The sequence below is a fragment of the Scyliorhinus canicula genome, chromosome 21 (genome assembly GCF_902713615.1).
Source record: "Scyliorhinus canicula chromosome 21, sScyCan1.1, whole genome shotgun sequence".
In the NCBI taxonomy this organism is placed as follows: Eukaryota; Metazoa; Chordata; class Chondrichthyes; order Carcharhiniformes; family Scyliorhinidae; genus Scyliorhinus; species Scyliorhinus canicula.
Window position 1 is genome coordinate 13,792,189 of NC_052166.1, and position 26,921 is coordinate 13,819,109.

At 48.8% G+C, this 26,921-nt stretch overlaps 1 protein-coding gene across 3 annotated transcripts in view; it reads right to left on the reverse strand.

Moving 5' to 3' along the window:
- exd3 (exonuclease 3'-5' domain containing 3) overlaps positions 1-26,921 on the reverse strand; it is a 617,516-nt gene that overhangs the window by 550,923 nt on the left and 39,672 nt on the right. The gene's annotated exons all lie outside the window — the stretch shown is intronic.

Genomic DNA, 26,921 nt, shown 5'->3' on the forward strand with positions numbered 1-26,921 from the left:
CTTAATATATTTTAAAGTCCCTGAAGCCCGATTTCCAGTTTAATCTTATTAATAACACCTCTAAAATTCCACAGTGCCACCACATAAGAACTAGACATCATGAGGATTTCTGAAAGTTTCCATTTTTGATACCAGCAAAACATTGTGGGATCAGCTTTGAGTTGAAGCCAGCCTACTTTCAGCAAAACAGAGCTCAGAAAAATACCACACCATCAAAGAATCATTCGGGCCATAAATACATTTGTTTAGTTTCCTTTCTGCATCACTTGACTCTTTAGGCAGTTTCAGAGACACTTTACTCCGAAATGTTTCAACCTGCCAAAACACGGCTTTTATGTCAATTGATCTACAATCCCTCAAATCTGTGGCTAAAAGAACTAAAAAGACTGAGGATTACTTTTCCCACTACGGGAGCGTCCACACTGCTCTTCACAACGCTGAGCAACTAGCCTCACTTCAGCCTCAGGTCCCATTTGTGAGGACATTTTCCTTACAAATTCATATATATAACAAGGTGGCTGTCCGTGATCTGGTACTTCAGAATAAACTCCAAATTCCTCCCAACTAGCTGATTCCTTTTTCTTTTACCTCTCATTAGTTTACTCTTTCGTTTATTGTCAGCCACTAAAATGTCATGATTATGAGGACTTCTGATTCCATCCCATCTCATCTCTGTTCTGCAGCCCTGCAGATTTCAGGAAGCTTAGTGGGGAACATGTTTCTGTCTGCATCAATGGGAACAAAGTAGAAAGGGTCGAGAGCTTCAAATGTTTAGGTGTCTAGATCACCAACAACCTGTCCTGGTCCCCCCATGCCGACACTATAGTTAAGAAAGCCCACCAACCACTCTACTTTCTCAGAAGACGAAGGAAATTTTGCATGTCAGCTACGACTCTCACCAACTTTTACAGATGCACCGTAGAAAACATCCTTTCTGGTTGTATCACAGCTTCCATGGATCCTGCTCTGCCCAAGAACGCAGGAAACTACAAAAGATCATGAATGTGGCCCAGTCCATCAAGCAAACCAGCCTCCCATCCATGGACTGTCTACAATTCCCGCTGCCTCGGAAAGGCAGCCAGCATAATTAAGGACGCCACGCACCCCAGACGTACTCTCTTCACCTTCTTCCGTCAGGAAAAAGATACAAAGGTTTGAGGTCACATACCAACCGACTCAAGAACGGCTTCTTCCATGCTGCCATCAGACTTCTGAATGGGCCCACCTCATATTAAGTTGATCTTTTCTCTACACCCTAGCTATGACTGTAACATTACATTCTGTAGTCTCTCCTCCTTTCCTATGTACGGTATGCGCTGTCTGTACAGCATGCAGGAAACAATACTTTTCACTGTATACTAATACATGTGACAATAATAAATCAAATCCTTTCATTCTGCAGTCCATTCAAACTGTGGCCTCGAATTGCACTTCATTGTCTCTTGGGACTAAGAACCCGTTCTCACATTCCCAACAAACTGTTGACTGCTTAACAAACAAAATATTCCCAAAACTATTTCCTGTTAGTTAACTAATCCTCTGTCTGTGCTAATATATCACTTATCTTGTGTAGTAACATTTTATCTGCACTTTATTGAATACCTTTTAAAAAAAAATATATGTATTAAAGTTTTACATTTTAACAAACAAAAAACCCAAGAATGATACAGCACAGCAGCAAAAACAGACATGAATACAGAGGCGGAAGAGAAGAACAGCAGTATACAGCTCAATACAATCATTAGACATAACTTGATGCCTCTAGAAGCCCAACCAGAGAATAAGGGAGAAAGAGGATCAGGCAATGAAAACATGCCCACCTTCCCCCAGTGACTGCTCACAATTTGTACCCGAGTTCAGGATAAATTTTCCACATCATGTTTGGGCGCAAACCAATGTACATCTCCCTCAACTCCACCAGAGACACCAATAACACACCAACATCGCCTCTCCTCAGATACCAGACCCATCTACACCCTGCAGGAACTAACCACAGATTCTTTATACCCACCCTTTAGAGAAAGGAAACAGACAACAAAAATACATGAGAATCCCAGATCTAAATATGTATTTATCACAACGCAACATAACCCCAGTCTCAGGCCCAGTACAGAAATAACATCATTCCATACATTTACACAGAGAGGACCAGCAGCAACATGTTCGGATTATGATTGGTGTCATCCCCTGCCATGATATACAATAAATGAGAGTTAGAACTACCAGACTGGTTCACAGGATAACAAATGATCAGATCCCTACCATGGGTCTATATTTCCCACAGTGAGTGTTGTAAGGGTCCTTACTGTTTATCACATTATCTCCCCTTTCTTTTATTTTTGTCATTATTATTTTGGATCAATAGATGATTAATGGACTTGCATCTTTAAGTCAAGCAGCAGAATTCAGAAGATACAGAAGAGAACACTCTGCTAGTCAGTGCCAGTTTGAACAGGAGGAGCTTCGGACTTGTCGGCACCAGACAGAAAGATGGGGTGAGACTCAGTTTGATTGAGTGGCTGGTAGCCGATGAATTGGTCCTAAAGGCCATACTTTGCCCGGTAACAAATGGTGATTGGATCCTATCCCAGTGGAAAGATTTTCAGAGTCCCAAGAAGTTTCAGTTTGAATCCTGGCTGTACAGAGACACGGTCCTGTTACTCTCTTCTCAGTGTTCTCTCCAGAAAGCATGCAAGTGCTGTATTTCTGAAACTACGGGGGCTGAATGAATCAATCATAAAGACCATAAACTGAAAGTAAAGTTTGAAGAAGGTGCTGAAAACCATCTGAAACATATACTCTTTTTCCCTTTTACTTATGATTTTTTTTGTACCACTTTCTTCCCCTCTGTGTTTGTCTGTTGCCTCTGTGCGTGGATGGGGAGCAAGTTAAAATGGATAAGTAGGGATTAGATAATAGTTTAATCAGTTGCCAGTTGTATTTGCTGCATATTTCATTATATTTCTTGTTATAAATAAAAAGTAATTGTATTTCAATTTACACATCCGGTGACTGGTGATTAATTGGGAAGCCAAGGGGCAAAGACTTTGGGTATTTTTCTAAAAATTATTGGTTAATTCACTTGTGTTGTTACTCCGGGTCAAGTGAACAACAAAGAACAATACAGCACAGGAACAGGCCCTTCAGCCCTCAAAGCCTGTGCCGGTCATGATACCAACCGTTGCCAAAACCCTCAGCACTTCCTTGTGCCGTATCCCTCTATCCCAATCCTATCCAAGTGGGGTTGCAATTAACAGCGCACTGTCCAGGGTGTCGCAACAAAGGCCATCCATTAATGAAGAGAACAAGCTGTTCATCAAAGCAGGAAAGTGTCCCAAACATTAGTGGAGGGCAACAGAATATCAATGAATGTACAGGACTTGGTTCAACTCCAGGCCCCATGTACAGAAGAATCAAATCCAGCCTCTCAGGGGGTTCCTAATAAGTGCTTTCGAGAAGGGACATCCCAAACTCCAGCTGGCAACAGGATACCAACAATAGCACCGGAACTGACCTCGCCCAACACTCTCTGGGATCAGTACTCCAGTACATCCCAGCCGATCCTGGACCTCACCAATCACAGCCACGGCAGTGCACCACCGCTATTTACACTAAAATAAATTAAGCCAGTCCCAGCTGGGGAGGCCCCCTCACCAAAAAGAAGAATCGTCAAGACACCAATAATTGGGCCTCCTGGGGTGGGGGGAGAAATCCCCCCTCCCCCATACAATAAGGAGGAGCTCCCATGGACCTTGGGACCAGCCCAGGATTTATAACAGCACATTGCTCACCCAGATGAAGAGAAAAGGAAAAAAACAGAATGCCTGAGCTGATCCAGGAATATTAGTCACTGCCCAATGCAGCGCAAGTTCAATTCCCGTACTAGCTTACCCAAATAAGCGCCGGAATGTGGCGACTAGGGGCTTTTCACAGTAACTTCATACTTGTGACAATATAAGATTATCATAAGAAGGATATAGAACAATAGAACATTACAGCGCAGTACAGGCCCTTCAGCCCTTGGGTGGACAGTGAGAGGCTTTTTCCTCAGATGGTGATGGCTAGCACGAAGGGACATAGCTTTAAATTGAGGGAAGATAGATATAGGGCAGATTTCAGAGATAGGTTCTTTACTCGGAGTAGTAACGGGGTTCAATGCTCTGCCTGCAACAGTAGTGGACTCGCCAACATTAGGGGCATTTAAATGGTCATTGGATAAACATATGGATGATAATGGAATATTGTAGGGAGGGCACAGAGCTACCTCAAAAGAGACACAAAAAATTGCTTCTACATGGAAAACCCAACAACGAGGACGACATTCAGGAAATCACCGTATAAGACCACTTTGAGGATGGCGACTCCCCATCAAACCTACCCCCACCCGAGGGAAGAGCTCCAACAAGATAGAGGCATGGCAAACAGTCTCTCTCTTCAACAGATCAGTCTAGGATTGAGCAAACCAACCTCAGTTTGCACCGCTGCTCAATTCCTCCTGTTCTTACAGCTCGAAAGAAAAAAGACCCCAAAACAACACTCCAACCTCAAGGAAGAGTCAAAAACAACCCAGTCCTCCCCAGGATGTATAATCTACCCAGGCCATCCAAGGAGACAGCACAGATTCTTAAATTTAAAATAATAAAAAACAAAATAAAGATCTGATAGAACATAGAACAGTACAGCACAGAACAGGCCCTTCGGCCCTCGATGTTGTGCCGAGCCATGATCACCCTACTCAAACCCACGTATCCACCCTATACCCCCAACAACCCCCCCTTAACCTTACTTTTTAGGACACTACGGGCAATTTTGGCATGGCCAATCCACCTAACCCGCACATCTTTGGACTGTGGGAGGAAACCGGAGCACCCGGAGGAAACCCACGCACACACGGGGAGGACGTGCAAACTCCGCACAGACAGTGACCCAGCTGGGAATCGAACCTGGGACCCTGGAGCTGTGAAGCATTTATGCTAACCACCATGCTACCGTGCTGCTACCTAGCGGTGCAAACTGAGGTTGGTTTGCTCAATCCTAGACTGATCTGTTGAAGAGAGAGACTGTTTGCCATGCCTCTATATGGTTAGCTTTAACTAGAGGCATTCCCCAATATGTCAGGATTTAACTGACCTACAGCCCAACTCCAACCAACCAACCACCCATCACCCTGCCGTGGCTCCACTCATCTACATTACAAATGAGATAAGGGGTGTCCAAAAAGCATCCCTTCCCATAACCACGAGGATCATATATATATATTTTAATTTAGAGTACCCAATTAGTTTTTTCCCAATTAAGGGGCAATTTAGCATGGCCAATCCACCTACCCTGCATTGGGGTGTGGGGGTGAGACCCACGCAAAAATGGGGAGAATGTGCGCACAGCCAGTGACCCCCCGGGTCCTCAGCGCTGTGAGGCAGCAGTGCTAAACCACTGCCCCACCGTGTCGCCCCGAACCACATATTTTATAAGAAGGTGTAAAACTGCACATTTCACAACATCAACTTAATATGGCTTTTGCTGGAACAGGAGAACAGGCGACTCTCCCTCACACACCCTTGCAGGAGAAAAGACAACAAATAATCAACACGATCAGAAGGGTGAAACGTCCAGGTTATTGAAGAATTGCAGGATACCACCATCAAATTTGCAGATGACACGAAGGTCGGTGGAGTTGTGGATAGTGCTGAAGGATGTTATAGGATACAGAGGGACATAGATAAGCTGCAGAGCTGGGCTGAGAGGTGGCAGATGGAGTTTAATGCGGAAAAGTGTGAGGTGGTTCACTTTGGAAGGAGTAACAGGAATGCAGAGTACTGGGCTAATGGCAAGATTCTTGGTAGTGTAGATGAACAGAGAGATCTCGGCATCCAGGTACATAAATCCCTGAAAGTTGCCACCCAGGTTAATAGGGCTGTTAAGAAGGCATATGGTGTGCTAGCCTTTATAAGCAGGGGGATTGAGTTTCGGAACCACAAGGTCATGCTGCAGCTGTACATAACTCTGGTGCGGCCGCACCTGGAGTACTGCGTGCAGTTCTGGTCACCACATTATAGGAAGGATGTGGAAGCTTTGGAAAGGGTTCAGAGGAGATTTACTAGGATGTTGCCTGGTATGGAGGGAAGGTCTTACGAGGAAAGGCTAAGGGAATTGAGGTTGTTTTCGTTAGAGAGGAGAAGACTGAGAGGTGACTTAATAGAGACATATAAGATAGTCAGAGGGTTAGGTAGGGTGGACAGTGAGAGTCTTTTTCCTCGGATGGTGATGACCAACACGAGGGGACATAGCTTTAAATTGAGGGGTGATAGATATAGGACAGATGGCAGAGGCAGTTTCTTTACTCAGAGAGTAGTAGGGGTGTGGAACGCCCTGCCTGCAACAGTAGTAGACTCGCCAACTTTAAGGGCATTTAAGTGGTCACTGGATAGACATATGGATGAAAATGGAATAGTGTAGGTCAGATAGGCTTCAGATGGTTTCACAGGTCGGCGCAACATCGAGGGCCGAAGGGCCCGTACTGCGCTGTAGTGTTCTTTGTTCTATTTGCTCAAAAAGGCCAAAACCACGATCATCGAACATCACTCAGAATTACTCGAAGATGACAATGAATGATGCATCTTCACTTCCACCATGCCGCCGCCCCGATGAGCAAGCGGTTCCGGCTGGCAGGGGATGATTCGACCCGCTCGGCCACCTCCAACCGCTCACAGCGAGCAACGAAAACCAAATGATACAGGGCCAGTGGTTTTGTGGGGGGGGCGACTCCAGGCCTTGAAGACTTGATACTCTGTGCTCCTTGAAACCTTATAGGCCCAACCTCCAGGTCAGGATTACTAAAGCAGAGCTACCAATTTTCAAACTCAATGAGGAACTCGTGTCCCATTTCTCATCAAGGACCGCGCTCACCCCTTGTCCACCCACCTCCCAAACTCCAGCATAGACGATATACTATGCAGCAGTATCTCAATGAACGGAAGGCAGGTCCTTACCAGCGAAAGTGCTCTATTGAATAGAAGGATTCTCCCCTGTGTCTCAACCATTCTCCTGAGGATATCCCATAGTTCCTCAAAGTGAGATCCAAAGACCTACATCATGAAGCCTAGATCCTCATAGAACATATAGAACAGTACAGCACAGAACAGGCCCTTCGGCCCTCAATGTTGTGCCGAGCCATGATCACCCTACTCAAACCCACGTATCCACCCTATACCCGTAACCCAACAACCCCCCCCCCCCCTTAACCTTACTTTTATTAGGACACTATGGGCAATTTAGCATGGCCAATCCACCTAACCCGCACATCTTTGGACTGTGGGAGGAAACCGGAGCACCCGGAGGAAACCCACGCACACAGGGGGAGGACGTGCAGACTCCACACAGACAGTGACCCAGCCGGGAATCGAACCTGGGACCCTGGAGCTGTGAAGCATTTATGCTAACCACCATGCTACCCTGCTGCCCCCTAGAACAATATTTACAATGGTGGCCGTCACCCAGCACCGCCGAGACAAAGACCCGCTCACCAGCAACAACGGGACTTCAAGCTGAGCCCACCCAGACCACTCTGACCGTCACGGTCAAACGAGGACTCTGTAGGATTTAACTCAGCTTCCCATTGCCGAACTCCCATCAGGATCATCCAGGGACATAATGCAAGACATATATCTCTCAAAAAAAGACAATTACAAATGTGTACTCGGATTTAAAAAAAGATCAAAAGACAGGCATATCCAGAGCTCACAAAAACGCAGCCGCTCCCGCGCTCACACCGCGTGACCCCCATTGAGTGCCTTTTGAAAATCCAAATGTACAACTACGCATTCCACCATTATTGATCTGCTTGTCATTTCCTCAAAAAACTCTAATAAATCGGTCAAACACTATTTCCCTTTCACTAAATCATGTTGACTCTGCCTGATTGTATTCTAATTTTCTAAATATCCTGTTGCTACTTCCTTAAGGGCAGCACGGTAACATTGTTGATAGCACAATCGCTTCACAGCTCCAGGGTCCCAGGTTCGATTCCTGGCTTGGGTCACTGTCTGTGCGCAGTCTGTACATCCTCTCCGTGTGTGCGTGGGTTTCCTCCGGGTGCTCCTGTTTCCTCCCACAGTCCAAAGATGTGCAGGTTAGGTGGATTGGCCATGATAAATTGCCCTTAGTGTCAAAAATTGCCCTTAGTGTTGGGTGGGGTTACAGTTATGGGGATAGGGTGGAGGTGTTGACTTTGGGTATGGTGCTCTTTCCAAGAGCCGGCGCAGACCCGATGGGCCGAATGGCCTCCTTCTGCACTGTAAATTCTATGAAAAAAAAAATTAAGAATATATTCGAGCATTTTCCCAATGTCAGATATTAGGCGAACTGGCCTGTAACTTCTGGCTTTCATAAAATTTACATAGAACTTACATTTCTTACAGAAGGAGGCCCTTTGGCCCATCGAGTCTGCACCGGCCTTTGGAAAGAGCACCCCACCCAAGCCCACACCTCCACCCTATCCCCGTAACCCCACTTAACCTTTTTGGGCACTAAGGGTAATTTAGCACGCCCAATCTACCTAACCCGCACATCTTTGGACTGTGGGAGGAAACCGGAGCACCCGGAGGAAGCCCATGCAAACACAGGGAGAACTTGCAGACCCTGCACGTTCTCCCTCCATTCTTGAATAGTGTTATATTTACAGTTTTCCAATCCATGCAGACCTTTCCAAAATCTAGGACATTTTGGAAGATTACCCACAAATGCAACCATTAGCATTGCAGCTACCTCCTTCAGGGAGGGGCTGATTTAGCTCACTGGGCTAAATCGCTGGCTTTTAAAGCAGACCAAGCAGGCCAGCAGCACGGTTCGATTCCCGTACCAGCCTCCCCGGACAGGCGCCGGAATGTGACGACTAGGGGCTTTTCACAGTAACTTCATTGAAGCCTACTTGTGACAATAAGCGATTTTCATTCATTTCATTCAAGACCGTAGGATGCATCAGATCCAGGGTACTCATCTACCTTTAGTTCCAATACTTTTCCCAGTATTTTTTCTTGAGTGGTTGTTTAAAGTTCCTCTCAGTGATTTCCTGATTGATTTTCTACTATTCTTGGGATGCTGATTAGGTCTTCAACCATGAAGACAGATACATAGTATTTACTTAAAACCTCTGCCATCTCCTTTTTTCCCCCATTATTAATTCCGGAGTCTCATCTCGACAGGATGAACACTTACTTTAGCTATCCTTTTCTTTTTCATATACTGACAGATGCTTTTAACTGCCTGTTTTTACATTTCTTGCTAGTTTCTCTCAGAAGGTCTTTGGAAATCTCATCAACAGAGCAGTGAAGGCTGTGTCATTCAATATGTTCAAGACCGAGGACAGATGAAGAAGGTGCCAAGGGTTATCGGGGCAGACAGGAATGTGCCCACAATCAGATCAGCAAGATCAATCAAGCAGATGGAGCAGGCTCAAGACACCAAATGGCCCAGCTCTGCTCCTATAAAACAATAAAATTCAAAATTCCTACAGTGCTGAAGGAGGTCATTTGGCTCTCGAGTCTGCACCGACCCTCTGAAAGAGCATCCTACCTCGGTCCACTCACCTTCCCTAACCCCGTAATCCCACCGACCCTCTGAAAGAGCATCCTACCTCGGTCCACTCCCCTGCACTAGCCCCGTAATCCCACCTAACCTGCATATTATTGGACTGGGGGAGGAAACCCGTACCAGCCTCCCCGGACAGGCGCCGGAATGTGGCGACTAGGGGCTTTTCACAGTAACTTCATTGAAGCCTACTTGTGACAATAAGCGATTTTCATTTCATTTCAAACAACTGGGGCAGCACGGTAGGACAGTGGTTATCACAGTTGCTTTACAGCTCCAGGGTCCCAGATTCAATTCCCATCCTGGGGCACTGTCTGTGCGGAGTCTGCACCTTCATCCTCATGTACACACATGACTGCGTGGCAAAACTCGGTTCCAACTCCATCTACAAGTTTGCTGACGATACGACCATAGTGGGCCGGATCTCGAATAACGACGAGTCCGAATACAGGAGGGAGATAGAGAATCTAGTGGAGTGGTATAACGACAACAATCTCTCCCTCAATGCCAGCAAAACTAAAGAGCTGGTCATCGACTTCAGGAAGCAAAGTACTGTACACACCCCTGTCAGCATCAACAGGGCCGAGGTGGAGATGGTTTGCAGTTTCAAATTCCTAGGGGTGCACATCACCAAAAATCTGTCCTGGTCCACTCACGTCGACGCTATCACCAAGAAAGCACAACAGCGCCTATACTTCCTCAGGAAACTAAGGAAATTCGGCATGTCCACATTAACCCTTACCAACTTTTACAGATGCACTATAGAGAGCATCCTATCGGGCTGCATCACAGCCTGGTATGGCAACTGCTCGGCCCAGGACCGCAAGAAACTTCAGAGAGTCGTGAATACCGCCCAGTCCACAGGGAGTAGAGTAGGGGGCTAAGTACGCAGCCTTGTGGGGCACCGGGGACATAGCTTTAAATTGAGTGGTGATAGATATAGGACAGATGTCAGAGGCAGTTTCTTTACTCAGAGAGTAGTAGGGGTGTGGAACGCCCTGCCTGCAATAGTAGTAGACTCGCCAACTTTAAGGGCATTTAAGTGGTCACTGGATAGACATATGGATGAAAATGGAATAGTGTAGGTCAGATAGGCTTCAGATGGTTTCACAGGTCGGCGCAACATCGAGGGCCGAAGGGCCCGTACTGCGCTGTAGTGTTCTATGTTCTATGTTCTAAGGTGCAGGGCTGGGGTAGGGAGCCAGAGGCAATATGGGTGAGAATGGAGGCAGGGTCTTGTCGGGGGTCAGAGTTACAGGCGCTGACAACGGTGCTGCTCCCATTTGCCCCAGGGAAATACTCAGGTAGTCTGGTGTTGGCAGCCACGCTGAAGATATGGAGGCAATTACGGTAATATTTTAAGTCAGGGGGCGGGGTCGAAGCTGATACCGGTTCGAGTGAATCATGTGTTTGAGCCGGTGAGACTGGATGCTATGATGGGAGGGGCAGGGATGATGGAAATGAAGGGCTTATTTTTGGAAGGCGATTTGCGAGTTTAGAGGAGATGACAGAGAAGTTTGGGATTCCACGGGAGGCCTTTTCATAGAATTTCATAGAATTTACAGTGCAGAAGGAGGCCATTCAGCCCATCGAGTCTGCACTGGCTCTTGGAAAGAGCACCCTACCCAAGGTCAACACCTCCACCCCATCCCCATAACCCAGTAACCCCACCCAACACTAAGGGCAATTTTGAACACTAAGGGCAATTTATCATGGCCAATCCACCTAACCCGCACATCTTTGGACTGTGGGAGGAAACCGGAGCACCCGGAGAAAACCCACGCACACACGGGGAGGATGTGCAGACTCCGCACAGACAGTAACCCAAGTCAGAATCGAACCTGGGACCCTGGAGCTGTGAAGCGATTGTGCTATCCACAATGCTACTGTGCTGCCCCCTATGCAGGTGCAGGTCTTCACAAGAAAGGTTTTCCCGTTGTTTCCGGTGACACCACCCTCCTCGTTGTTGAAAGGGGTGTTGTCGGTGATGGGATTGGAGGGTGCGCGGGGAGGCTGGTACAGGAAGGCGCCGGAATGTGGCGACTAGGGGCTTTTCACAGTAACTTCATTGAAGCCTACTCGTGACAATAAACGATTTTCATTTTCATTTCATTTTTCATATGAATCGGCACGGTAACCGCGCACCAGAGAAAAAGTTCTCTGGAATGTGAAGGTTTTGGAGGATTATGACGTCACTGGAGGGGGTTCAGGCCAAGTGTGAGGAGGAGCTGGGGGTGGCATTGGAGGGGGGGTTGTGGTGCAAGGTGTGGCGGAGGGTGAATGCCTCAATCTCGTGTGCGAGGCTTGAGTTAATACAGTTTAAGGTGGTGCACAGGGCTAACCTAACGAAGGGCTCAAGGATGGGCTGGTTGTTTGAGCCAAGCGAGTGAGGTCCGGCCAACAGCGGTTAACTCTGCTGCCTCACTGATCCTGCAGATTGACAGGAGGTATGCGGCAACCCCGAGTACGGAGCTCTTGAGGGAGCGGAGGAGGCTGCAGGTGGAGTTTGGGGTGGTGTCCATATATAAGGCAGTGGAGCAGCTCAGAAAAGCGAGGGGAGCGGTATATGAACATGGAGAGAAAGCCTGGCTCAGCAGCTCAGAAAGAGGGAGGCAGTTAGGGTGGATGGAGGCGGTAACTTGGTAGGGGATGTGGCGGGTGTGAACAGGTCTTTCAAGGGCTTTTATAGCAAACTCTGTAGTTCGGAGCCCCCCGTGGAGCCAGAGGGGATGACACGCTTCTTAGACGGCCTGACATTCCCAAAAGTAGGTAGGTAGCTAATAGAAGGGCTGGGTGCCCCGATCAGAGCTGAGGAGATATTTGAGGGCTTAAAGGCCATGCATTCGGGTAAAGCCCAGGGACCGGATGGGTACCCAGTGGACATTGGGGTAAAGCCCAGGGACCGGATGGGTACCCAGAGAATATTGGGGTAAAGCCCAGGGACCAGATGGGTACCCAGAGGACATTGGGGTAAAGCCCAGGGACCGGATGGGTACCCAGTGGAGTTCTATAAAAGGTTCTCTGGGATGTTGGGGCCGCTGTTGATGCGGCCATTCAACGAGGCAAAGGGAGGGTGGGGTGCTTCCCCCGACAATGAGGCAAAGGGAGTGTGGGGTGCTTCCCCCAACAATGAGGCAAAGGGAGGGTGGGGTGCTTCCCCCGACAATGAGGCAAAGGGAGGGTGGGGTGCTTCCCCCGACAATGAGGCAAAGTGAGGGTGGGGTTCTTCCCCCGACAATGAGGCAAAGGGAAGATGGGGTGCTTCCCCCGACAATGTCACAGACCACAATCTCATTGATCCTGAAGCGGGACAAGGATCCGGAGTTGTGTGGGACCTATAGGCTGATATCCCTATTGAATGTAGACGCTAAACTGCTGGCCAAAATCTTGTCCTCCAAGATTGAGGATTGTGTTCCGGACGTTATTGGGGAGGACCAGACGGGGTTGGCTAAGGGAAGGCAGTTGGTAGCCAATGTAAGAAGCTTGTTAAATGTGATCATGATGCCCCCAGAAGGAAGGGATGTGGAGGTAGTGGTCGCAATGGATGCAGAGTAGGCTTTTGATCAGGTAGAAGGGGAATATCTGTGGGAGGAACTGGGACGGTTCGGATTTGGGCGGGGCTTCATTGACTGGGCCAGGTTGCTCCATCAGGCTCCTATTGCGAGCGTACAGACGAATAGGATAACATCGGATTATTTTAGACTGCACCGGGGGACGAGGCAGGGATGCCTCCTCTCCCCACTGTTGTTCGCATTAGCCATAGAGCCGCTGGCAATTGCGCAGAGAGCCTCAAGGGGCTGCAAGGGGCAAGAACGGGGGGGGGGGGGGGTCGGTTTAGGAGCGTGTGGAGGCAGCCTCATGCAAGGGCACCAGCTTGGGGCATTGCTAACAGCGCCTCTGCCGTTCGCACCGGCACGGTACTCCACCAGCCCCATGGTGGTGGTGGCCCCGAGGGTCTGGGGGCAATGGAGGAGGCACATGGGAGCGGAGGGAGCATCGGTGTGGTCTGCAATCTGTAATAATCACCGGTTTGCCTTGGGAAGGATGGACGGAGGGTTTCGGAGATGGCAGAGAGCAGGGATTGAGAGGATGGGGGATATGTTTATAGAGGGGAGCTTTCTTAGCCTGAGGGAGCTGGAGGAGAAATTTGGATCGGTGAGGGGAAACAAATTTAGGTACTAAATACTTAACCTACGCAGGCAGGTTTCAACCTTCCCACTCCTGCCACCAAGGGGGATACAGGACAGGGTAGTTTCCAGAGTGAGGGTGGGAGAAGGGAGGGTCTCTGACATTTACAAGGAACTCATGGGGTCAGAGGAGACGTTGAGCAAAGTCAACACGTCTACAACATGTGCCAGGCTCAGCCTGATACAGTTTAGGGTCGTTCACCAGGCTCACATGACAGTGGCCCGGATGAGCAAGTTCTTTGGGGTAGAAGATAGGTGCGCAAGGTGTGTGGGAGGACCAGCGAACCATGTTTATATGTTCTGGGCATGTCTGAAGCTTAGGGGATTTTGGCAGGCGTTTGCAGATGTCATGTCCACGGTGTTAAAAACAAGGGTGGCACCGAGTCCAGAGCTGGCGATTTCCGGAGTGTCGGAAAATCCGGGAATCCAGGAGGAGAAGGAGGCAGACGTTCTGGCCTTTGCTTCCCTGGTAGCCCGGAGACGGATATTATTAGCTTGGAGGGACTCAAAGCCCCCGAAGTCAGAGACCTGGCTATCGGACATGGCTAGCTTTCTCTACTTGAAGAAAATCAAGATCGCCCTGAGAGGGTCAATGTTAGGGTTCACCCGGAGGTGGCAACCGTTCGTCGACTTCTTTGTAGGAAATTAACCGTCAGAAGGTTGGGGGGGGGGGTTTGACTTAGTTTAGAGTAGGGGGTTAGTAAAGGTGGGACCTATAAGGGAGGAAGACGGTTTTTGCACTATGTTTATAAATTCATGTACATTGTTTATTTTGTTGTTGTTATAAAACCATAAATACCTCAATAAAATGTTTATTAAAAAAAACTATGGCAAAGGAGCTGCAGGGCTTAATGGAGCGCATGGTGGGCGGGAGGTTTCGGCGGGGGTGGTGTGGGGGGCACTGAAGGCGGTTATTAGGGGGGAAGCTCATCTCAATTCGGGCCCATAAGTAGAAGGCTGAGTGGGCGGAGTTAGGCTGGGAGGTGAAATTTTACAGGTGAACAGGAGGAATGTGGAGTCTCCGGATGACGGGCTTCTGAAGGAGCGTCAGAGACGGAGGCTGGAACTTCGGCTCCTGTCCACAGGTAAGGCAGAGGGACAGCTGAGGAGGGTAAAGGGGGCGCTGTATGAATATGGGCAAAAAGCCAGCAGGATGCTGGCTCACCAGCTGAGGAAACAGGAGACTGCGAGAGAGATTGGGAAAGTAAAAGACACTGGGGGGAAAGTGGTCTTGGATCTGGCGGGGATGAATGGTGTGTTTCAGGAATTTTACAGTGGATTGTATAAATCGGAACCCCCAGCAGGGGAGGAGGGTATGAAGCGATTTTCGGGGGGCTGGAGTTCCCGAGAATAGATGAGTTGGTGGAGGGTTTGGGAGTCCCAATTGGGCTTGGGGAGATTATAGACGGATTGGGGATGATGCAATCGGGCAAGGCCCCGGGTCCAGACGGATACCCAGTTGAGTCTTATAAAAAGTTTTGCAGGCTGCTTGGGCCGTTCCTGGTAAAGACTTTTAATGAGTCCAAGGAGCTGGGAGTGCTCCCCCCAACGTTATCGCAGGCATCGATCTCTCTTATATTGAAGCGGGATACGGTGTTGTGGGTCGCATAGCCCAATCTTCCTGTTAAATGTAGATGCGAAATTGCTGGCGAAGATAGAGGATTATGTTCCATGGGGTAACAGGGGAGGACCAGACAGGATTTGTGAAGGGACGACACCTGATGTCCAACATTAGGCAGCACCTAAATGTAATAATGATGCCAGTGGAGGGGCGTGAGGTCGAGGTGGTGGTGGCCATGGATGCAGAAAAGGCCTTTGATGACTTCCGGTGGTGACCATGGAGCAGTAGGTCACACATTCGATAGCTCCCGCCTGGAACGGACTTTTGGACCTCATATCCTCGACTTTCCTCGGACTCTAGGGGATAGATCGGTGTAGTATTACGACGATATTAAGAAGGATTCCCTCTCCGATGTATGGCTAATTGGACTAGAAGTGGCCGTGTGAAAAGACTCAGCCTGATAGAGTGAAGCAGTCGGAGCTGGTATGACGGCGTAGCATGGCGGAGGGTCAGGACCAGGGAGCAGTGGCTCAGTGGTCTAAGGAGCAACAGATGAAGTTCTTGAAGGACTGTTACGCTAAGCTGAAAAAGGAAACGTTGGATCCGATCAAGGCTGCGGTCGATCAAATGGTATTGAATCAGGCGGCCCAAGGGAAAGCGATACAAGAAATTGAGCTGAAGTTATCCAGCCAGAACGACTATCTAACCGTGCTGGAGCACAAGATGGAGGTGTTAGATGAGCGCCATAAGAGAATGCAGGAGAAGCTGGAGGACTTGGAGAACAGGCCCAGGAGGCAGAACTTAAAGATTGTTGGCCTCCCTGAAGGAATTGAGGTGTCAAACACGGTAGAATATGTGGTGGGCATTTTAGAGACACTGGTGGGGCACGGGGCATTTTCTCGGTCCCTGAAAGTGGATGGAGGGCATAGAGCCTTCGCAAGGAAGCCTAAGGCAAATGACCCGCCGAGGGCCATGGTGGTGCGTTTCCATCGTTTTCGGACAAAGAACTCGTCTTACAAGAAAGAGCGGAGCAGCAGATGGGAGAACAGCGAGGTGCGCATCTATCAGGACTGGGAGCGGAGCTGGCCAAGAGACGTTCTCTTGGCTGAGTTCAAATGGGTGATGGCGATCCTCTTCAAGAAGGGAGTGAAATTCGGGTTGCTGTACCCAGCGCAGTTATAGGTTACGCACTAAGACCGGCATTTTTACTTTGAGACACCGAACGATGTATGGACATTTATCAAAGAAAAGAAATTAGAAGCATCTTAAAGGACACTTAAGTCTCAAAGAAGTTATGCAATGGTGGTTCGTAATCTTTGTAATTTTCGTATCGGTTCAAATAAGATTGTATGTAGTTTTGGGTTAAGTGTTGGGCTGGGGTGGTGGTTTGTTTTGCAGGTTGATGCGGAGGGGGGAGGGGGCCCTGAAGTTGGTGTTATTCTGTGGGACGTTGGGTCCTGTTGCAAGCAATTGTTTCTTCATTGGTTTATGCTAATTTCTTTTTACTTGAGGTTGTTTACTTACTAGGGAATGCAGTGTTGTTAAATAGTTTATTCCTGTCAGGAGAGGGGTTCGAACAATAGGGAGTCAGACTGTTTGGCACCAGGGGCGGGGGTTGTCGAGGTCAGCATGGTTCAGCTGACTCTCGGAAGCAAGGTTTGGGGGGGGGGGGGGGGTGAGCATGTGCTAAGTCAGTGCTGTTGTGGGGGAGAGGAGATGCTTCGCTGACAGGGGAGGAATTATTATCGGATTATCGGGGAACAAATGGGAGGTCGGGAACTGCTGCTGCTTGTGGGGGAGCTCGGGGAAGCAGGGACGCGGGCTCGGGGCTGGCCAAAAAAAGGTCATGGCTAGTCCGGGGGGTGGGTGGGGGTGTTTGGCAGCTGTCCAGGCTGATTACGTGGATTGTGAGAGGTTTGAAGGGCCGGTCAAAAGGGCTCGGGTTTTCGTGCATTTAAAGGGGCTGAAGGCAGATGTAGCAATGCTTCAGGAGTCACAATTTAGGATTATTGGCCAAATGAGATTGAGAAAGGGGTGGGTTGGTCAGGTGTTCCACTTGGGGCTGGACTCAGGAGACCGGGGGGTAGGGATATTGATCAGTAAGCGGGTGGTGTTTGAGGCTGGAAGAACTGTGACTGATAAGGGGGGTAGATATATAACGCTGAGTGGAAAGTTGGAGGGTGTACGGGTGGTGCTTGTGAACGTATATGCACCGAACTGGGACGATATGGGATTTATGAGGCGGGTGTTAGGCAGGATCCTGGACTTGGAGTCTCACGGCCAGATCACAGGGGGGGGGGTCACGGTCATTGATCCCGATCTGGACCGGTCAAAATCCAGGACTGGAAGGAGGCCTGCCATGGCAAAGGAGTTGAGGGGTTTTATGGAACAGATGGGGGGGGTGTAGACCCATGGAGATTCGAGCGGCCGAAGGCGAAGGAGTTTTCGTTTTTTTCTCATGCCTATAAAGTTTACTCCCGTATTGATTTTTCTGTTCTAAGCAGGGCGCTAATTCTGAAGGTGGCAAGTACGGAATATTCAGCGATTGCAGTCTCTGATCAGGCCCGCATTGGGTGGATTTGCGGTTGAGTGAGGAGAGAGGGCAGCGCCCATTGTGGAGATTAGATCTGGGGTTGTTAGCAGACGAAGCAGTCTGCTGGCGGGTGAATAAGTCCATCCAGAATTACCTGGAAACAAATGATACGGGAGAGGTATCAGCAGCGACGGTTTGGGAGGCTCTGAAGGCAGTTGTAAGAGGAGAACTTATTTCGATTCGGTCCTATAGAGAAAAAGGTGGAACAGAGAGGGAGAGATTACAGGTGGAGATACTTCGCGTGGGAGGACTAGGGAGGGTAACATGGTCTTGGGGGGGGCGGGGGGGGGGGGGGGGGGTGAACAATGTTTTTTAAAGAATTTTATAGGAAATTATATGAGTCAGAACCCCCAGCAGGAGCAGAAGGGATGAGGCAATTCCTTAATCAGCTGAGGTTTCCGAGGGTGGAGGACCTGGTGGAGGGGCTGGGGGCCCTGATTGAGGCAGAGGAAATTGTTTAAAAGGCTGGAGGGCATGTAGTCGGGCAAGGCTCCGGGGCCGGACGGTAGAATTTTACAAGAAGTTCTGAGAGGTGTTGTGCCCGCTGCTGATGAGGGCCTTCAATGAGGCTAGAGAGAGGGAGATCCACCCCCCAACGATGTTGCAGGCCTCGATTTCACTCATTCTTAAACAAGAGAAGGACCCGGAGCAATGTAGGTCATATAGGCCAATATAGTTATTGAACGTAGATGCCTGCGCCGATCCAGCCTGCGCCGATCCAGATCCTTTATCTAAACCTGTTTTCCAAGGATCTACTTCTCTCTGTTCCCCGCCCGTTCATATATCTGTCTAGATGCATCTTAAATGATGCTATCGTGCCCGCCTCTACCACCTCCGCTGCCAAAGCGTTCCAGACACCCACCACCCTCTGCGTAAAAAACATCCCACGCACATCTCCCTTAAAAACTTTCCCCCTCTCACCTTGAAATCGTGACCCCTTGTAATTGACACCCCCACTCTTGGGAAAAAGCTTGTTGCTATCCACCCTGTCCAGACCTCTCATAATTTTGTAGACCTCAATTAGGTCCCCCCTCAACCTCCGTCTTTCCAACGAAAACAATCCTAATCTACTCAACCATTCTTCATAGCTAGCACCCTCCATACCAGGCAACATCCTGGTGAACCTCCTCTGCACCCTCTCCAAAGCATCCACATCCTTCTGGTAATGTGGCGACCAGAACTGCACGCAGTATTCCAAATGTGGCCTAACCAAAGTCCTATACAACTGTAACATGACCTGCCAACTCTTGTACTCAATACCCCGTCCGATGAAGGCAAGCATGCTGTATGAATTCTTGACCACTCTATTGACCTGCGTTGCCACCTTCAGGGTACAATGGACCTGAACTCCCAGATCTCTCTGGACATCAATTTTCCCCAGGACTCTTCCATTGACCGTCTAGTCCGCTCTTGAATTAGATCTTCCAAAATGCATCACTTCGCATTTGCCTGGATTGAACTCCATCTGCCATTTCTCTGCCCAACTCTCCAATTTATCTATATTTTGCTGTATTCTCTGACAGTCCTCCTCACGATCTGCAACTCCACCAATCTAAGGATCATCTGCAAACTTGCTAATCAGACCACCTATACCTTCATCCAGATCATTTATGTATATCACAAACAACAGTCAGTTCCTGTTGCCCAGCAAATTCTTTATCCATCTAGCTAGTACACCCTGAACCCCATACAACTTTACTTTTTCCATCAACCTGCCATGGGAAACTTTATCAAACGCCTTACTGAAGTCCATGTATATGACATCAACAGCCCTTCCCTCATCAATTAACTTTGTCACTTCCTCAAAGAATTCCATTAGATTTGTAAGACATGACCTTCCCTGCATAAAACCATGCTGTCTATCACTGATAAGTCTATTTTCTTCCAAATGTGAATAGATCCTATCCCTCAGTATCTTCTCCAACAGTTTGCCTACCACTGACGTCAAGCTCACAGGTCTATAATTCCCTGGATTATCCCTGCTACCCTTCTGAAACAAAGGGACAACATTAGCAATTCTCCCGTCCTCCGGGACCTCACCCGTGCTCAAGGATGCTGCACTAGAGTGCTGAGCTTGTGGCATTTGAGTGCTACAGTGAGAGTTTGGTGACTGAGGGAGTTAGGCGAGGAGGGAGTAAGGTGCTCCTTACATTTCATTTCCTATATTTATCAAAGGGCGTGAAGAGAGCCAGGAGTTTAGAGTACAGCTGACTGGAAGTAGAGTCGGAGGGCGGAGGTCCAGTTGGTCCCAGGGGCAGCTAATTCTGTAAAGTAAGAGGGGATGGAGGCTAGGGCAGTTGCATGCTCCTCCTGTAGGATGTGGGTGGTGAGGGATACCACTGGTGTCCCAGCTGACTATACCTGCGGGAAGTGCACCCAACTCCAGCTCCTCAGAGACCGTGTTAAGGTACTGGAGCTGGAGCTGGATGAACTTCGGATCATCCGGGAGGCAGAGGGGGTTATCGAGAAGAGTTACAGGGAGGTACCCACACCAAAGGTACTGGACAAGAGTAGCTGGGTTACAGTCAGGGGAAAGAAAACTAACAGGCAGACAGTGCAGGGATCCCTCGTGGCCGTTCCCCTTCAAAACAAGTATACCGTTTTGGATGCTGTTGGGGGGGGATGGCCGACCGGGGGAAGGCCCCAGCGGCCAGGTCTCTGGCACTGAGTCTGGCTCTGGGGATCAGAAGAGAAGGGGGGAGCATAGAAAAGCAATAGTAATAGGAGATTCAATGGTTAGGGGAATAGATAGGAGATTCTGTGGTCGCGAGCGAGACTCCCGAAAGGTATGTTGCCTCCCGGGTGCCAGGGCCAGGGATGTCTCTGATCGTGTCTTCAGGATCCTGAAGGGGGAGGGTGAGCAGCCAGAAGTCGTGGTGCACATTGGTACCAACGATGTAGGTAGGAAAAAGGGTGTGGAGGTAATAAACAAGTTTAGGGAGTTAGGCTGGAAGTTAAAGGCGAGGACAGACAGAGTTGTCATCTCTGGTTTGTTGCCGGTGCCACGTGATAGCGAGGCTAGGAATAGGGAGAGAGTGCAGTTGAACACGTGGCTGCAGGAATGGTGTAGGAGGGAGGGCTTCAGGTATTTGGATAATTGGAGCGCATTCTGGGGAAGGTGGGACCTGTACAAGCAGGACGGGTTGCATCTGAACCAGAGGGGCACCAATATCCTGGGAGGGAGGTTTTCTAGTACTCTTCGGGAGGGTTTAAACTAATTTGGAAGGGGAATGGGAACCGGATCTGTAGTCCAGCAACTAAGGTAGACGATAGTCAGGACGCCAAAGCACGTAGTGATGCAGTGGGGAAGGTAACAATGACAAAGGAGAGTACTTGCAGGCAAGGAGATGGGTTGAAGTGTGTATACTTCAATGCAAGAAGCATCAGGAATAAGGTGGGTGAACTTAAGGCATGGATCTGTACTTGGGACTACGATGTGGTGGCCATCACGGAAACTTGGATAGAAGAGGGGTAGAAATGGTTGTTGGAGGTCCCTGGTTATAGATGTTTCAACAAGATTAGGGAGGATGGTAAAAGAGGTGGGGGGTGGCATTGTTAATTAGAGATAGTATAACAGCTGCAGAAAGGCAGTTCGAGGGGGATCTGCCTACTGAGGTAATATGGGTTGAAGTTAGAAATAGGAAAGGAGCAGTCACCTTGTTGGGAGTTTTCTAAAGGCCCCCCAATAGCAGCAGAGATGTGGAGGAACAGATTGGGAAACAGATTTTGGAAAGGTGCAGAAGTCACAGGGTAGTAGTCATGGGCGACTTCAACTTCCCAAACATTGAGTGGAAACTCTTTAGATCAAATAGTTTGAATGGGGTAGTGTTTGTGTAGTGTGTCCAGGAAGCTTTTCTAACACAGTATGTAGATTGTCCGACCAGAGGGGAGGCCATATTGGATTTAGTACTTGGTAATGAACCAGGGCAGGTGATAGATTTGTTAGTGGGGGAGCATTTTGGAGGTAGTGACCACAATTCTGTGACTTTCACTTTAGTAATGGAGAGGGATAGGTGCGAGCAACAGGGCAAGGTTTATAATTGGGGGAAGGGTAAATACAATGCTGTCAGACAAGAATTGAAGTGCAGAAGTTGGGAACATAGGCTGTCAGGGAAGGACACAAGTGAAATGTGGAACTTGTTCAAGGAACAGGCACTGCGTGTCTTTGATATGTATGTCCCTGTCAGGCAGGGAAGAGATGGTCGAGTGAGGGAACCATGGTTGACAAGAGAGGTTGAATGTCTTGTTAAGAGGAAGAAGGAGACTTATGTAAGGCTGAAGAAACAAGGTTCAGACAGGGCGCTGGAGGGATACAAGATAGCCAGGAGGGAACTGAAGAAAGGGATTAGGAGAGCTAAGAGAGGGCATGAAAAAACTTTGGCGGGTAGGATCAAGGAAAACCCCAAGGCCTTTTACACATATGTGAGAAATATGAGAATGACTAGAGCGAGGGTAGGTCCGATTAAGGACAGTAGCGGGAGATTGTGTATTGAGTCTGAAGAGATAGGAGAGGTCTTGAACAAGTATTTTTCTTCAGTATTTACAAACGAGAGGGGCCATATTGTTGGAGAGGACAGCGTGAAGCAGACTGATAAGCTTGAGGAGATACTTGTCAGGAAGGAAGATGTGTTGCGCGTTTTGAAAAACTTGAGGATAGACAAGTCCCCCGGGCCTGACGGGATATATCCAAGGATTCTATGGGAAGCAAGAAATGAAATTGCAGAGCCGTTGGCAATGATCTTTTCGTCCTCACTGTCAACAGGGGTGGTACCAGAGGATTGGAGAGTGGCGAATGTCGTGCCCCTGTTCAAAAAAGGGAATAGGGATAACCCTGGGAATTACAGACCAATTAGTCTTACTTCGGTGGTAGGCAAAGTAATGGAAAGGGTGCTGAGGGATAGGATTTCTGAGCATCTGGAAAGACACTACTTGATTAGGGATAGTCAGCACGGATTTGTGAGGGGTAGGTCTTGCCTTACAAGTCTTATTGACTTCTTTGAGGAGGTGACCAAGCATGTGGATGAAGGTAAAGCAGTGGATGTAGTGTACATGGATTTTAGTAAGGCATTTGATAAGGTTCCCCATGGTAGGCTTATGCAGAAAGTAAGGAGGCATGGGATAGTGGGAAATTTGGCCAGTTGGATAACAAACTGGCTAACCGATAGAAAACAGAGAGTGGTGGTGGATGGCAAATATTCAGCCTGGAGCCCAGTTATCAGTGGCGTACCGCAGGGATCAGTTCTGGGTCCTCTGCTGTTTGTGATTTTCATTAACGACTTGGATGAGGGAGTTGAAGGGTGGGTCAGTAAATTTGCAGATGATACGAAGATTGGTGGAGTTGTGGATAGTGAGGAGGGCTGTTGTCGGCTTCAAAGAGACATAGATAGAATGCAGAGCTGGGCTGAGAAGTGGCAGATGGAGTTTAACCCTGACAAGTGTGAGGTTGTCCATTTTGGAAGGACAAATATGAATGCGGAATACAGGGTTAATGGTAGGGTTCTTGGCAATGTGGAGGAGCAGAGAGATCTTGGGGTCTATGTTCATAGTTCTTTGAAAGTTGCCACTCAAGTGGATAGAGCTGTGAAGAAGGCCTATGGTGTGCTAGCGTTCATTAACAGAGGGATTGAATTTAAGAGCCGTGAGGTGATGATGCAGCTGTACAAAACCTTGGTCAGGCCACATTTGGAGTACTGTGTGCAGTTCTGGTCACCTCATTTTAGGAAGGATGTGGAAGCTTTGGAAAAGGTGCAAAGGAGATTTACCAGGATGTTGCCTGGAATGCAGAGTAGGTCATACGAGGAAAGGTTGAGGGTGCTAGGCCTTTTCTCATTAGAACGGAGAAGGATGAGGGGCGACTTGATAGAGGTTTATAAGATGATCAGGGGAATAGATAGAGTAGACAGTCAGAGACTTTTTCCCCGGGTGGAACACACCATTACAAGGGGACATAAATTTAAGATAAATGGTGGAAGATATAGAGGGGATGTCAGAGGTAGGTTCTTTACCCAGAGAGTAGTGGGGGCATGGAATGCACTGCCTGTGGAAGTAGTTGAGTCGGAAACGTTAGGGACCTTCAAGCGGCTATTGGATAGGTACATGGGTTAGGGTAGAATAATGGAGTGTAGGTTAACTTCTTAAGGGCAGCACGGTAGCATTGTGGATAGCACAATTGCTTCACAGCTCCAGGGTCCCAAGTTCGATTTCGACTTGGGTCACTGTCTGTGTGGAGTCTGCACATCCTCCCCGTGACTGCGTGGGTTTCCTCCGGGTACTCCGGTTTCCTCCCACAGTCCAAAGATGTGCAGGTTGGGTGGATTGGCCATGAAAAATTGTCCAAAATTCTATGATTAACCTAGGACAAAAGTTCGGCGCAACATCGTGGGCCGAAGGGCCTGTTCTGTGCTGTATTTCTCTATCTAAAAGATATCTGTTAAGGCCCCAGCTATTTCGTCCCTCGCTTCCCTCCGAAATCTGGGATAGATCCCATCCGGACCTGGGGACTTGTCCATCTTAATGCCTTTATGCATACCCAAAACTTCCCCATTCCTTATGCCGACTTTACCTAGAGTATTTAAACATCCATCCCTAACCTCAACATCCGTCATGTCCCTCTCCTTGGTGAATACCGATGCAAAGTACTCAAAGAATCTCACCCATTTCCTCTGACTCCACGCATTTTCCCTCTTTTGTCTTTGAGTGGGCCCACCCTTTCTCTCTACGCGGACAATCTGCTCTTGTACATCTCGGACCCGATGGAGGGGATGGGGTAGGTTATGCAGATTTTGGGGGAATTTGTCAGGTTTTCGGGATATAAATTGAACATGAGAAAAAGTGAATTGTTTGTGATCCAGGCAAGGGGGCAGGAGAGGAGACTGAAGGAGCTGCCGCTCAGGATGGTAGAGAGGAGCTTTCGCTACCTGGGAATACAGGTGGTTCGGAAATGGGAGGCATTGCACAGGCTCAACCTAACCCGGCTGGTAGAGCAAATGGAAGGGGACTTTAAACGATGGGATATGCTCCCGCTTTCGCTGGCGGGGAGGGTACAGACCGTGAAAATGACTGTCCTCTCCAGATTTTTGTTCATCTTCCAGTGCCTCCCCATCTTCATCCCCGAGGCCTTTTTCTAAGCAGGTGAATAAGATTATTTCAGACTTTGTATGGGCGAATAAAACCCCACGAGTGAAGAAAATGTTGTTGGAGCGCAGTCGGGGGGAGAGTGAACTTCTGCAACTACTACTGGGCGGCGAATATAGCATTGATTAGGAAGTGGGTGGTGGGAGAGGGGTCGGCATGGGAGCGGATGGAGGAGGCGTAATGCAAAGGCATGGTAACAGCACTCCGCCGTTCTCGCCGGCCCGTTACTCCACTAGCCCGGTGGTGGTGGCGGCATTGAGGATCTGGGGGCAATGGAAGAGATACAAGGTGGAGGGTGCGTTGGTCTGGACCTCGATTTGCTATAACCACAGATTCGCACCGGGCAGGATAGATGGCGGGATTCCGGAGCTGGCAGAGAGCAGGAATTAGAAGGATGGGGATCTATTCAAAGACAGGAGTTTTCCCAATCGAAAGGCGCTGTAGGACAAGTTCAAGCTGCCGCGGGGAACGATTTCAGATATTTGCAAGTGTGGGACTTTGTGAGGAAACAGGTGGTGGCTTTCCCGCTGATGCCGCCACGGGGGATACAGGACAGAGTAGTCTCTGGTGCCTGGGTGGGGGAGGGGAAGGTGTCAGATGTCTATCAGGGGTTGTTGGAGGCGGAGGAAACCCCGGTGGAGGAACTGAAGGGCAAGTGGGAGGAGTTAGGTGGGGAGTTAGAGGCGGGTCTGTGGGCAGACACCCTAAGCAGGGTTAATTCCTCCTCATCATGTGCCAGGCTCAGTCTCATACAGTTTAAAGTGGTTCAAGTCCAGAGATGGCGATCTTTGGAGTGTCAGAAGACCCGGGAGTTCAGGGAGTGAAAGAGGCCGGCGTTCGAGCGTTTGCCTCATTGGAAGCCCGGTGACCGTTCCTTTTAATGCAGAGGGACTCGAAGCCCCCCCACCCCGACCGAGTGTGAGGACTTGGGTCAGTGACATGGCTGGGTTTCGCAAGCTGGAGAAAATAAAGTTTGCCTCGAGGGGTCAATGCTGGGGTTCTCCCGCAGGTGGCAGCCATTCGTCGACTTTCTCAGAGAAAATTAAAATGTCAGCAGAAGCAGCAATCTAAAGGCTGGGGGGGAGGGTTGGTGCAATATGGTTAAGGGATGGACAGAAGGGGTTGGGTGGGAAATGTCTATTTTACCATGTTGTTGTTTATGTTATTATTATTTTGTTTGTTATTGTTATAAAAATTTTGCAAATACTTGAAAAAAAATTTTAAAAAAAGAAAAGCCCGTTGATCGTTGGAGTGGAAGTACCTGTGGGATGTCCTGGGAAGATTTGGGTTCAGGCAGGGATTTGTGGATTAGGTCCGGTTGCTTTATCAGGCACCGGTGGCGAATGCAAGGACAAATCAGAGTTTTTTAGTCTGTGCAGGGGAACAAGGCAGGGGTGCCCACTCTCCCCACTACTGTTTGCCCTGGCCATAGAGCCTTTGGCAATGGCGCTGAGGGCATTGAACATTTGGCGGGGGATACTGAAGGGGGGTGGAGCATAGGGTATCAGTCTCCGTGGATAATTTACTCCTTAATATAAGGGGGAAATCGCAGGAATTATGGGAATACTGAAGGAATTTGGCCGGTTCTCAGGTTACAAACTGAATACGGGCAAGAGCGAGGTCTTTGCGATCCAGGCAACGGGGCAGGAGAGGAGGCTGAGAGAGATGCCATTCAAAGTGGTGGGAAGGAGTTTTGAAGGTGGTCCACAGGGCTTATATGACTGTGACTCGGATGAGTAGGTTTTTCTGAGAAGGTGGAGGGCAGATGTGGGCGGTGCAGGGGAAGTCCGGTGAATCATGTACATATGTTTTGGGCTTGTCTGAAGCGGAGGGGATTTTGGCAGGGATTCTCAGAAGTCAT